The sequence below is a fragment of the Protopterus annectens genome, chromosome 3.part0 (assembly GCF_019279795.1).
Source record: "Protopterus annectens isolate FY-2018-M chromosome 3.part0, PAN1.0, whole genome shotgun sequence".
Classification (NCBI taxonomy): Eukaryota; Metazoa; Chordata; order Ceratodontiformes; family Protopteridae; genus Protopterus; species Protopterus annectens.
Window position 1 is genome coordinate 1084405063 of NC_056731.1, and position 14571 is coordinate 1084419633.

Genomic DNA, 14571 nt, shown 5'->3' on the forward strand with positions numbered 1-14571 from the left:
TAGTGAACAGGTCATCCCTGCTCTCTCAAAGACAAAAAAATACAGCCTCCATGGGACCTGATAACATCCCAGGCTGCATCCTACGTGTACTCAAGCAGGAACTTGCAGCACCATTAGGCACTCTATTCAACCAAAGCTGGATTACTGGCTTCATCCCAGCTGAGTGGAGGAGAGCCACTATCATCCCTTTACACAAAGATGGAGTATCCACCGATCTGGGAAATTATAAACCCATCAGCCTAACTAGCCTGAAGGCCATGGAATGGATTATCATTAACAATGACATCGGCAACCTCCAAACCCTTTATCCCACACAGTTTGGCTTCATCAAGGGGAGGTCATGTCTGCTAAATTTGGTTGAATTCTTTGAGACGGTCACCAAAGCCATGGATGAGGGGAAGATGGTGCACACTGCCTACATTGACCTGGTCAAAGACTTTTACACTATTCCCCACTCAGGCATAATAGATAAACTTTCTCAACTAGGCATCTATCCATATGTTACCAGATGGATAGCAAACTGGCTCACTGATAGAGCCCAAGTAGTTAAGATAGGGGAAGCTACCTCAAGCAGTAGACCCATAACAAGCGGCATACCCCAGGGTTTGGTCTTAGAGCCTCTGTTATTTGAGATATACTTACAGGCCAAAACCAGTGGGCTATGGCTGACCAAGTTTGCAGATGACTGCAAGCTGGGTGCTGTCATCAATTCCCATACTGATGTGGATATCCTCCAAGAGGGACTCACATAGACAAATGACGTGCCAGAAACATGGCCTCAAGTTGAATACCAAAAAATGCATCATCATCCCCTTTGGGGAGAGTGATGTCCCCACAAATTATCACATTCATAACAATGTCCTAACCACTCAATCAGTTGTGAGGGATTTGGGCACCCAGGGTGATAGCAGCATGAATTTTGACCACCATGTTGCTTCCGTGGTACAGAAAGCCTTCTACGTGGCCCACCTCATAAGTAAGGGTATCTCATCCAGGGACAAATAGGTCATAACATCCTCCTTGTATTCTTCCCTTATAAGGCCCATTATTAAGTACAATGCACCTTTTGGCATGTACCTCACAAAGCACATGCAGCAGCTGGAAAGACCACAGAGGTTCTTCATCAGGCGAATCCAGGGCCCCAAACATCTACCATACACAGATAGGCTAAAAGCCGTATCTCTCTCTCTACTCAATTTAATACAGACTCCTCAGAGGTGACCTCTGTCTGGCATACAAGGCGATCATGGACCCCCACCTTGATGGGACTGCTGCATATCTGCAAGTCAAGCTCCATTCGAGTAACCTGCATTAGTGGCCTCAACCTGGTCTGTGATATCAACAAGACTTGTTGGTGGGACAGATTTGTGTGCCAGAGACTCCCTCATCTATGGAATAGACTCCCTCTCTACATCAAGTACCTCTTTACCCCTTTTTAAGCCCAACCTGGATAACTGGATGGGAAACAGAAAATATACCCCTGGGATTCCACCCATGTCCCTGCTGGACAGGGGCATTGGGTGCTGATTTGTCTAAACATAGGTTGAACTCTTGGCTAGGCTTATAAGGCCAGCAGGGCCAATAGCCTAGTAACCTCCTATGATCCTATGAAGCCCGTGGGAAAAGCTCCACATAATAACAACATAACAGCCAGTATTTTAAATAATAGTGAAACAATCAGAGAAATTATAGTAATAAATCCATAACAACATATTACAGTTCAATTTAGTAATAAGGCTAACAGGAGCACTTAGTAACTCATATTTTGGCAGTTACACTTAGCATCAAGAAATCATTCAGTGGAGTAGGGTCTCAGAGATACAACAGCTTAATATACAATGGAGTAGTGTCTCAGATATACCTGTTTCATACTGTAAATTCTGCTTAATGTTGTTATACTTACAATCACATGGGATCATTAAGCAAATGTGATATATTGAAAGTGGAGAGTAGGGAGAGAGAGGGTGAGGAGGGGAGAAATGGGCTCAGCCTGGTGAGGAGCAGGAGCATAACTAGTTGTCATTTAGGTGGGACTTTAGCAGTTTTTTGAAGTGCTTTAGGTTTGCTATGTTTAGTATGTTCTGGAGGGTGAAGTTCCTTGACTTAGTTACGTAGTTAGAATATAGTGAGTCTCTAAAACTGTCACTGGATTTTGTAACTTCGAGTAGTAATCTTTTTAAGGATTGTAAAGTCCCGCTATTGAGATGGGTTTGTACTAGGTCTGTAGGGATGGACATTTGTTGGGTAGGTAAACTATGGAATGAGCTATGGTAAGCTGGCTTAGGGTTAGTAGGTTGGGCAGCTCTAGCCTTCTGAGCTGTTTTAGAGAAGACAATGATGAGTCCTGTGTGGCAGGTTAGCAGCAAATCTGGCTATCTTATGGTAGCACGATTCAAGTTTCTGATTTTTTGAGGTTAGCAAATATAGGGGAGGTGTAGAGTAAAGTGGATAGTAGGTGGATCCTGGCAATAGCTTGTCTGGAAAATTTTAAGAACATTTTTATTCTGTAAAGGGAACCTAATTTAATGTGGGCCTTTTTGAGGGCTTGAGGTATATGTTTTTCAAATTTTAACTTATCATCTAGAACGATACCTAGTAGCTTGATTTCTGAGCTGGGTTTAATTAGAGTGTGATTGGATGAGGTGATTGTAAAGTCATGGTTGGGGGAGTTTGTTTTATGGCATTGGTTAGGGAACAGCATTAGTTTTTGTCGGGCTTAAGGATGAGCTGGTATTCTTCTAAGAAAGACTCAATGGCAGTAAAAGAGTTTTGAGTATTGTCTTGTAGTTGTTTTAGGGTAGGTGCAGTGCAGATGACAGTGGAGTCATCTTCATATTGTATGATGGAAGCAAGGTTAGTAGCTTTGTGTAGGTTATTGGTCAGAACTGTGAAGAACAGAGGCCCAATAAATGAGCCTTATGAAATTCCTACTGGAATAGGAAGTGGGGAGGAAAAGTCATCATGCCATTTGACTGATCGAAAGTGGTCAGACAGGTAAATTTGGAACCAAATGAGAGTGTTTCTAGATGTGTCAAGTGATGCAAGCTCATGTAGGAGTTCATGGGACACTGTCTCAAATGCCTTTGACATGTCGAGAAATATTGAGACAACCATTTGGCCATTGTTTTTTAGTTGATTGACAGTACTGGTAAATTTGAGCAGTGCCGTGGTGGTATTATGTCCTGATCAAAATCCATGTTGTGTGTGAGGAGCTTATTAGATAGTAGATGCTGCATCAGTTGAGAGTGGATGCACTTTTCTAAGATTTTAGAAAGAGGGTCTAGTATAGATATTGGCCTATAGTTAGAAAGTTCTAGTGAAGAGCATCCTTTGTGGAGTGGGATTATGTAGGAGGTTTTCCAGATTTTAGGTTCCTACTGCTCAGTGATAGATCTATTGATCAGAATTAAAACTGGGTAGCAAATTACGTATGCTGCTAATCTGAGGTAGTCATTTGGCAGCTTGTTGGTGGCAAAGGTTGTGGGTTTCAGTTGGCTTAGCAATTTCTTTAGTGTACTTGTTTGGATGGGTTTAAGACAGAGAGAGGTAGGTGAATTGGTGAAAGTAGGGATGGTGATTTGTTGAAGGTTATTTTTGTTTTTTTATGAGTGAGAGAATGGAGTTTATGAAAAACGAGTTAAAGTAGGATGCTATGTTTTCTTCTGTGTTTTTTGATATTTGAGGATGGGGTATGGATGTGGCCTGGATGGATAAGCTGATTGATGGAGACCCAGATTTTTTATGGGCTGTGTTGATGCTTGGACTGAATATTTTCTATAGTGCAGTTTTTTATCAACTTTGATATGCTTTTTGCAGACATTTCTTAGGTGGCAGTAGGTGTCTAAGGACGGTTTTGATTTCTTGGTTATATGTTGATACCAGAGTTTATCTCTTTGTTTTAGTAACTGTTTGGTTTCTTTAGAGAGCCATGAGCAGTTGTTAGTTTTTGTTATTATGAGTCTTATAGGGGCAAGTGTGTTTAGAACATCAAGAAATATGTTATTGAAATATTCAACTGCTGCATCTACTGGGTGGTATTTTACCGGGGACCAGTTACACTTAGTAGTATTTGTTTAAAGGTGTCTATGGAGAAACTTTTTGTATTACATATTTGTTTATACATTTGTGGTATTGTGGGTGAGCTGTGTTGTCTTAGAAAGAAGGTTAGTAGTTGGTCACTTAGGTTGTCTGGTTAACAGCCTGAAATGTGGATTAGAGAGGGTTTGTTAGTCAGGGTCCAGTCAATAACGGATTGTTTACTGTTGGTTTTTGTCAATTCTAGTGGGTGAATGAATCAATTGGGTGAAACCATGTAGGTTGATATGAGGAGTTATCTGATGAGTAGGTTTGCCAGTCAGTATTTAAATCACCAACTAGTATAGTTTTTTGGCTAAATATGACTGAGGTCCATGTCAGAAGGTTTTCTATTGTGGAAGGGTTGTTATTTGGTGGTATGTATATAGCTAATAAGACAATATGTTTCCTGTTATTGATTTTTAGACGTGATGCTAAAAGTTCTGCATTATAAATATCTGGGATGTTTACCTGCAGTTTTTTAAAATTAAAAGTGTCTTTCTATAGAATTGCTACTCCTCCACCTCATTTTGTTGTCCTGTCTTGTCTGAAAATACTGTAGCCAAGGGAAATTATTTCATTATTGTTGATGTGGGGTTTAAGCCAGGTTTCAGTTAGTACAGCAATGTCAGGAGTGTATAATGACATGGTTGCCTGGAGTTCATGTATTTTATTTAAAAGACTTCTGAGATTTATATTTATGAGGAGGAAGTCAGAGCTCTTGTTGGATATATTGGATAGTAGAGATGAGGTTTGATTTACTGTTGGTTTAGTGAAGTTGTTTTTGATGGCTGCTTTTTGTTGGGTGAGAGCAGGGCCAGGGTTGGAGTGTATGTCTCCATATAAATGAAGATTAGATTTTTTACTTGTACTTAGGGGGAAATCTTTGGGAGGTATAGGTGCTTGTTTTAGTGGTATTAATGAGGGATTAGCATGGTGGAGGTATCTATATGAGCATAGTTCAATACTTGTGGAGTTGTAGATGTAGGGGTGCTATGTTGAAGTGAGAGAGGTCAGATAGGGGTGGGTTTGTTAAAGGGTGAGTGGAGTTTTTAAGTAGATTATGGGAGGGTTGTTAGGTGTTGTTATGAAGAGAGCAGTTAGTAGTAATGGGATGAATCATATGTGTAAGAGAAACATGTCTGAATATTGGGCTTTAGGAGGGGGGTTAGTGGAAGAGGGAGTGGTAGTATGAGTTGTGAGGTGATGAGAAAAAGATGTAGTTGAGGCTTTGAGAAGCTGGGGAAGGAATAGATAGGGGTTGCAATGACAATATATAATTGAGCGGTGGGAGGAGCTGATTAGTTAGTGATGTGTGATGTGGAGGACAGAGATAGGTTGAGGATGTGTGGTTTGGTTAGGATAAATGAAAGTGGTGTGGGTGGTGGGTGGGAATGGGGGTAGGGTAGTGGAGCAGAATGGCCTGAGCACAGCAAGACCAAATGAAGCAGGGAAGTGCCAGTTCCCACTGTGCATGCAGTGCACAGAAAACTATCAGCTGCCTTAAAATGGTTTGGAGGAATGCAGAAAGAACTGTTATGGAGGTATAAAATAACAAAAATAGCATGTTCTGCACAGAATTAAGCTACTGAGTTAGGGGTGCACTACACTTCTTTATTAGGTATATAGTAATGCTTGTTTTTCTTTTCAGTTTAAACACATTATTTCACTCTTTAAGTTTTGGAGCTAGCACAGCAAAAACAGTATTGGCTCTGAGAGGTGTTCATAAAAAAGAACCTTAGGTTTGTGAAAAATAACCTTAGATATGGGCATTCCACATGATGAGACAAGGAGCTACACCAAGGGGATTTTAAAAATGGCTTTTGTAGCTTAGGAAACCTAGGTTAGGCTGTAATTGGTCTTGTGTGGGGAAGTGGAGGACAGAATAGACCAGAAAAGAAGTGGATAGCCAATAGTATGATGAAAAGACCTACCCCTGATTTCCCATATGTGCAAGTCTACAGAAACAATCAGGAAAAGCAGTAGGTACTCTGGGCTTGCTTCTTTTGCATACCTTTCTTACTGAAATAAAATAAACCACTTTTACCAACGAGTATGTGGGATTTAGGAAGACCAGAATCTATAAGAGAAAGGGTTTAGTAGCAGTAGAAAACAGCAGGGCTTTCAAATAGTTAAACAGCATATAAAGGAAGACTGCTGTTAGGAAGTACAGAATGGGGAGGGGGGCAGCTAACATCCTGAAACAATCAGGAAAAGCAGTAGGTACTTTGGACTTACTTGTTTTGCATACCTTTCTTATGAAATAAAATAAACCACTTTTAGCAGGAGTATGAGGGATTGGGAGTGGGGCAAGCTAATGTCCATGGTGGAGTGCTTTAGTAAAAAAAAAAAAAAAATGAAAACAATTTTGTCCAGAGAATAAAACATATTTTCTGTATATTTTGAAAAAAACACAGATCCCGAGATTGCCTGGTTCTGTTAAAGTGCAGCGCAGGCCTATAGTTTGAACTTGGCTTGGGGGGAATCCAGGCAAAAGTAGATTAAAAGGAGGAGCTAGGAAAAAAAATAAGTAATATTAACACAATATGCTGCATTTGTTAAAAAGAAAAAAATGCAATAGGTTCAAAGGTGGTAACAGAGGGGTGGAAAAAATAATAATAACTAAGCAATCTATACACAGATAAAAGCCTCAGTTTGTGATGATGTACAACCTAAGACAAGTTCTGACAGTTAACATGTTTAACAGATTAATGCAGTTTGAAATATATCAGCGGGTACAAATAGAAGATAGCATGTACAGAACTAAGCACATTTTAGCCAGCACAACACTGTACGTGTTATAAGTAGAGACGTGTGACATGGACTGCTTAGATTTTAAGAACAGTTGTAGGAATACTGATACAAATTGCACTACAGGTACATTAAGTGGTATAATACACATTCTAAATGAACAGATGAGGAAAAGTCAGACTAATGTCTGGGCAAGTTTTTTTAAAAATGCAACAATAAAGTGAGCAGCAAAGAAATAATATTCCAACAATAACAATGCTCTACATCAGTAACACAGCTCTAACAAGTCTATGCTCTAGTAAGTACAGTGTCTCGGTCACACTAATGCTAAGGCTAGGTAAATAGTTTCAAGAACACATAAAGGTACTGCAAATACTGTCTCCCTTAAAAATATATGTTTAGCTTCACTACACTTTACAAAGGTGTAAATGAACATCAGTAAATTTTCCAAATGAAAAGAAACAAATAAGAAAAATAACCTTAGGTATGAGCACTCCACGCAATGAGACAAGCAGCTACACCAAGGGTATCTTATAAGAGAAAGGATTTAGTAGTAATAGAAAAACAGCAGGGCTTTCACATAGTTAAACAGCATATAAAGGGAGACTGCTGTTAGAAAATACCCTTATTGATGTTCTCATGAATCAATTTCAATACCAAAAGTCTAAAAGTATGTTCCATATCGGTATTGATCATATGTTTAGCTGTTGCACTATAACTCATGCCCCTATGTGCACAATAAAGATGGTCACGGATGCTCTCCCATAGGCATCTGTTTATCTTGCCCACATGAAATGAGCTACATCAATTGCACAGTACTAGACATACTAAGTCATTTGAGTTACAGTCAGCTCATGGTAAATATGAGAACTTCTTACTATCAGTGGGATGTATAAACAATCCAGATACGTCAATGCACGTCCAAAAGGAGCAGCTATTACACTTCCTCATCCCATAATCAGATGTAATTCTACTTAATTGATTGGTCATCTTGGGATAACATAACTTTTATTTCAGTGACTTTTTATTTTTATATCCAAAAAATTTTGGTGAAAGACCATTTTTTGGATATAAAAATAAACTTAACAGTATTAAAGTTAAAAAAGTATGCCTTCTTTGACAGGTTCCCAGCTGTATTGTGTGGCTATTTTATATTTTTGCATCACATTTTTGGTCTGTTTTTCATAAAATTATAGTTTCTGGCAAATTAGTAGCAAATCATTAAAGACTGTAGTTAGAAAATAATTACAGACAATTGAGTTTCAGATTTCATACCCTTCAGAAAATTCATACTAATGCAAGTCCTACTATTCTATTATCTTTCTAAGTTTATAAGAGCAATATTTAAAAATTGTCCTTATTTTTGGGCCTTTGTCCCACTTCTATTTATGGTTTGTCCAGATTTCTTGCTCTGAGGTTGAGAGGTATGACAAATGTGTCAGGGCTATCACCATCAGCCAGAGACATTTCAAATTGTGGCATACTTGTTGCATCCCATTCCCCCATGTAATGACTCTGGATGTGTCCAAGCAAGGCAAGGAGCAGTTATGCAATGTAAGTGTGCAGAGTATCCCCCCATCCAAGGCAGACACAAGTACTACAGTGGCTTTTCATCTGTCCTTAATTTTGCAGAATTTTCTGGTTTTCTATCATATTTTATACTGTTAATTTATGCTTCTTTTTATTCAGAAAATGCATGTTGTTACAGTGCCTGTTGCTCTGTGTTTTAAGTAGCAGTGCTTTATTGACCATCAGGTAAGCTTGTCTGAGATTGTAAGATGGAAGTAAGCTTTAATAAGCATACAGTTAAAAAATTACCAACATTGAAAGCCTTTATGTTGTTGCCATGTGGAGAATATTTACATAACTAGATAACATATAAGGGCCGGATTCACGAAGGCTTGCATGGAGTCTAAGAGTAGAGTAAGACTCCAGACAGCCAATATGTCTGCCGAGCGATCCAGGAACAGCTGGCAGGGGCGTGCATAAGAGCTCCTAAAACTACCCTTGCACGGACAGTATTATGTTATGCAAATTACCTCATTTGCTGCTGAAAGCTATGCAAATGAGGTAAATTTGCGATCCAGGAAACACTAACCTGTCCGAGAAAGAGTAGTGTTATTTGCGGAAATTTACTTCGTTGGTAACGGAGAACCGTTCTGCAAATAGCAAAACGGAGCTATGACAGCTCCAAATAAAGGATGCATCCAGTTGAGGAAGCATGCCAATGGCCAAATATAAGGCCATTTGCATTTTTATCTGTTGCAAAATAATAAAAATTAAAATTTTTTCCCCCGATCTTCGATGTTTAAGCATAGCGCAGCGCCGTGCAAATGTGCGGTGCTCTGAAAACCAGAAAAAAAAAAAAAGCCAAAAAGAGGCATTTTATTAAAAATATTCATCTGCCATGCAGGTGAATGGCAGGGTGAAGACAACATGGCTACTGAGTAGTGGTTGCTAAGGGGGGAAGCTCAGTCTGAGAGATGTAACCAAGCATTATTAGGCAATCCTATGCAAATGAGGATAAAGGATAGTGAATCCCAATTTTCCCTGCCATATGAACCATGTCCCTAGAGTGTAAGAGTAGGATTAGGGGAGTAACAGAGTAGAAAACAGGTGACATCATGAGGGGGTATGTATCAAAGACAGTAAGCTTATTGGAGCAGAGTGGCATGTGTTTGCTGTAAGTGACTCAGGACTGGAAAAGGCGTGTCTACAGTTGTCTTAACTGAAACCTAGAAACCGAAGGTGTACGCCGTGGATATCACCAAAGTTTCTTGCAAAGATGCTTACACTGTGTGCGCGTGTGTGTGCCTGTAAACCTGTCTAAGCCTGTGTGTGCACCTGTGTAAGCCTGTGTAAGGCTGTCTAAGCTTGTGTGCATGCATGTACACCCACCTAAGCCTGTGTAAGCCTGTGTAAGCCTGTGTGCACGTGTGTGCACTTGTGTGCGCTTGTTTGCGTGTCGCTGTCCCCTGTGGAAACAGAAAGGGAAAAGGAAGGAAAAGAAGTAGTAGGAAGTTAACCAAGGAGAACTAGCAGAGCTGCCAGGTGAAATCAATCTGAATCAGCCAATTACACAGGCAGTACACTAGCCCAGCCCACCCCAACACTTAAAACTCTGCAAACAACATTCCCCCATGTTTTTCTCAGAAACACTGCAACACTGCAGTCTACAAAGAGAAGTGAAAACTTAAAAAGCTTAACTGAGACAAAAAAATGTTAGGGGCTGCCATTGCTATTATAAGGCAACATGTGCAAGATGCTGAGGGTGGTGCCATTGTGAATGCTGCTGAGCAACCCACAGTGAGGAGACGGAGAAGAGTATACAGACCCAGGGTAACTTACCAGGGGCTACATGAGCTGGAGATAGTGGAGTGCTATAGAGTGGACAGAGTCCTCCTGCAGCAAATTGTTGAGCTGTGCAGGCCACGCCTCACACACAGAACCAACAGAGGGGAACCCATCTCAGTGGAAACAAAGGTATGTGTTGGCCTAAGAATAGTAGCAACAGGTACCTTCCAGAGACCAACTGGTGATATGATGGGGATTTCACAGGCATCAGCATCCAGGGTACTGCACCAGTCCTGAATGCCATGTCAGCACATGTCAGTGATCATGTATATTTCCCCAATTCCTGTGAGGTATTGGCCAGCAATATTCGTCTCTTCCAGCAAATAATGGAATTCACTGAGGTAGTGGGTGGAATTGACTGCATGCACATACACATCAAAGCACCAGCTGGTGAGCGGGATAGGGCCTACATCAACCGCAAGGGCTTCCACTCCATCAACTGCCAGTTCATGTGTGATGCCATGTATGATGTCATGAAGGCCTTGGGGACACAGTTAGATAGTAAACTCTCCTTTGATGATCACATGGCCAAAGTGTTTAGACATTCCTTCTATGTAACCCACCCAATGTCATCTAATGTAACCCACTTTGTCTAGTCTGATGATGTCACCATTCTACAAATATATCTGTGGAAAGTAGAACTCCCAGTAATGTGTATAGCATGTCGTGTAAATGCGTACACCTGTTGTATCATAAACCAGTTAGGTAGGGGTTTAAATCCTGTACTTGACAAGTGTGTGTGTCTGTTTGTGTGTGATCTCCTTGGAGAGGAGTAAATCTTTTGGAGAGTAGTAAAACACCTTAAAAGTGGTATACTAATCTTGGTCAAGTCTGATGATGTCACCATCCTTCAAATATACCTGTAGAAAGAAGAACACACAGTAATGTGTATAGCATGTCGTGTAAATGCATGCTCCTGTAGTATCATAAACCAGTTAGATAGGGGTTTGCATCCTGCACTTGACAAGTGTGTGTGTCTGTTTGTGTGTGATTTCCTTGGAGAAGAGCAACCTTTTTGGAGAGTACTCAAACATCTTAAAAATGGTATTCTAATCTTTGTCAGGTCTGATGATGTCACCATCCTACAAATATACCTGTGGAAAAAATAGCTCACAGTGATGTGTATAGCACGTCGTGTAAATGTGTACTTATGTAGTATCATAAACCAGTTAGGTAGGGATTTGAATCCTGCGCTTAACAAGTGTGTGTATGCATGCTTGTTTGTGTGTGATCTCCTTGGAAAGGAGCATCCTTTTTGGAGAGTACTCAAACACCTTAAAAGTGATATACTAATCTTTGTCAGGTCTGATGATGTCACCATCCTACAAATATACCTGTGGAAAAAAGAACTCACAGTAATGTGAATAGCATGTCATGTAAATGCATACTTCTGTAGTATCATAAACCAGTTAGGGAGGAGTTTGAATCCTGCACTTGACAAGTGTGTGTGATCTCCTTGGAAAGAAGCAACCTTTTTGGAGAGTACTCAAACACCTTAAAAGTGGTATACTAACCTTGGTCAGGTCTGATGATGTCACCATCCTACAAATATACCTGTGGAAACGAGAACTCACCGTAATATGTATAGTATGTTGTGTTAATGCATACTCCTCTAGTATCATGAAATAGTTAGGTAGGGGTTTGAATCCTGCAGTGTGTGTGTGTGTGTGTGTGTGTGTGTGTGTGTGTGTGTGCTTTATGTGTGTGACACTGTTGGTCAATTTGTTGTGGGTTTTGCTTTTACTACTGTATGACATATCAGTATGACAACAGTATGTGCATTGCACATGTGAGCTAGCTGTGTGGCAAATACATATAAGTACATGTGACCTCAATTATTGCATATGTGGGAACCCTGCTTTCTCCAAGAACACATCTGTCATCTTTTCCAGAGTGTGCTACTGCTTTCCAGACCTTAGGTCACATCTGTATGCTTGTGACAAGGCCAGCCACTGCAGTGATCCCTGGCCTAGGTCATCCATGTCACACACACTCATTACAGTTTCTATTGAATTGTGTGAGTGAGGCTTTATGGCCGAGGTATATGTCAGACTTGTTCAAATACAGCAAAGTCTGTCAATGATGGCAATTCATTATAGGTGTACAACAACCTTTGTGGATATGCATGCAGACCCCTTATTGCTTATGTGATCCACCGAGGGATTTAAAAATACCTTTGGAAATGTGATTCTCAAAGGAGAGATGACATACCACTTGGTTGCATGTACACATCATTACCTGTTCTTCATGTTGGTGGCTACTACCTATGTGGTACTGTGGGGATACTATGTTCTGTAAAGGTGGATGGCTATGCTTTGGTTGGCTTATAGCTTTACAGCATGGGTTTGACAACAGGGATCTGTCTGTGTGATACCCTTGTGGAGGATGTGTGTGTCATCTGGAGAATGCATTATAGGCCACAGAATGCATTACCAGACATGGACGGACATATCCCTACTGTGATTGCTTGTACCTAAGAGAGCTATATGCCAAACAGGAGTGGTCTCAGTAATGGGTGCAGGTGAATACCACTGGTTACTGGCATAGTATAGTACCTGAAGGATCCAAATGTTACTGTGTGTCCTACATCTGTGTGTCAGTTGTCAAGCCATCATCTAACGATTGTTTATGGTCAGGCTGCTGATGTTATGTATACTACCAGAATGCAAAACAATGGCAGATAGTAACAATGTCACCCACAGCACAGTGTCAAACCATGTCATACACACATGTGTAGTCAAGTTCCAAAATCTGTGTAGTACAATGCATACTGGCCACCAATAGAAACTATGGAGTGTTACTGTGTAATACAGGGCATGTCACCCTACCCATGTGTCCACTATGCACGTACATGCAGACAGTGCACCTCCACCATGTTCACAAATATACACCTGCAAATCTGTGCTACACACATTCCACACATACTGTCCACTCTCTAACACAATACACTATTGGAACTAACCCTGGTGTAAACATTACTACATTGACAATCATAGCTTAAATGCATCATGCCTGCTTAGCTACACATTCAAGCATATCATTACACTCTACTGCTGACAACATGCTAACATTGCTATACTGCTATAAAGTCACCCTGTGCATCAGCACCATGGTAGCCTGTTCCTGCATCAATGTTACAGATGACAGAAGGTGGCACAGGTGTGTTGTTGGTTTGCCAGAGGCCTACAGTGAGCCATATAATCGACATGTATGTGTGTGTGTGTGTGTGTGTGTGTGTGTGTGTGTGTGTGTGTGTGTGTGTGTGTGTGTGAGGTTCAAGGGTAGTGATATGGGCCAATGTTGATGTAATGTGTGCGGGTATGTGTTAGCCCTAGGTGTCTTGTTTATGTGTGTGTGTGTCTGCATGCACACAGTTCCACCATGTGGCTGCCATATACGGGTATTTGTGGGACAGCCACAGACTGTACCTGCCAGGCTTTACAGATCACCATCTCTGGCCAAGGATACGGTACCTGTGTCTGGCAGGGTGCTACTGACACTATCAGGTACTAAGCTAGACAAGGTACTATCCCCAGAGTAAGATGGATTTACACTGGACCCAGGTCCCTACTGGGACTGTCCAGAGCCAAGTGCACATGGTCTTCTAGGACAGTCTATGGACAGCCCACCCCCAACATTGCTGGGGCTGGTACTGGCACTACGGGAGTGTCTGTGACTTGAGGGAAGTCTGCGGTGACTGCCAGCTGCTGATGTTGCTGGCAAACGTCCACGTTGATGACTCAACTGTCCCACACTGTCCTAACACATGGACATGACATTACAGAGGACATTTAATGTCTCACCCCAATATCTATCAGTGACCTCAGTGTAATTATGGATGGCACCTGCTAGGTCATGGATACCGTCAATTACGGTGGTGTTATGTGCCCTCTGTGCCCTTAGTCCCTGTCTGGTGTACCGTTCCATACATGCCTGGGCCTCCATGACAGCCTGGAACATGCGTGAGGTTGTAAGACCTGTGGCACATCTGCCAGTGGCATGATGAGCAGCAGTGCTCTGACGAGAACCCCTGGACATCTGCCTATGTGGTACCCTTCCAGACATCTGGGTATGGCTCCTGTGTCGGGATGCATGTGCCATAGATACCATACTGTCCTGGTCAATGCCGGCTGTACACTGTCCCTCAGCTAAGGGCATTGGTGATGGATATCTTGGCAGTATGACTGTGTGCATGGATGGGGTGGACACTTCTGTACTGTCGATTGGTGGCCCAGCGACAGACCCTGGCAAACATGCCTGTGCCTCAACACATCTATCATCATTATCACTATTATGCTCAGTGACATCAGTTTCCCTGCTGCAGTGAACCAGCCCAAACTCAGCACCTGTGAGAGGAAGACAGGAAACACACTTTACGACCTGTACATGATG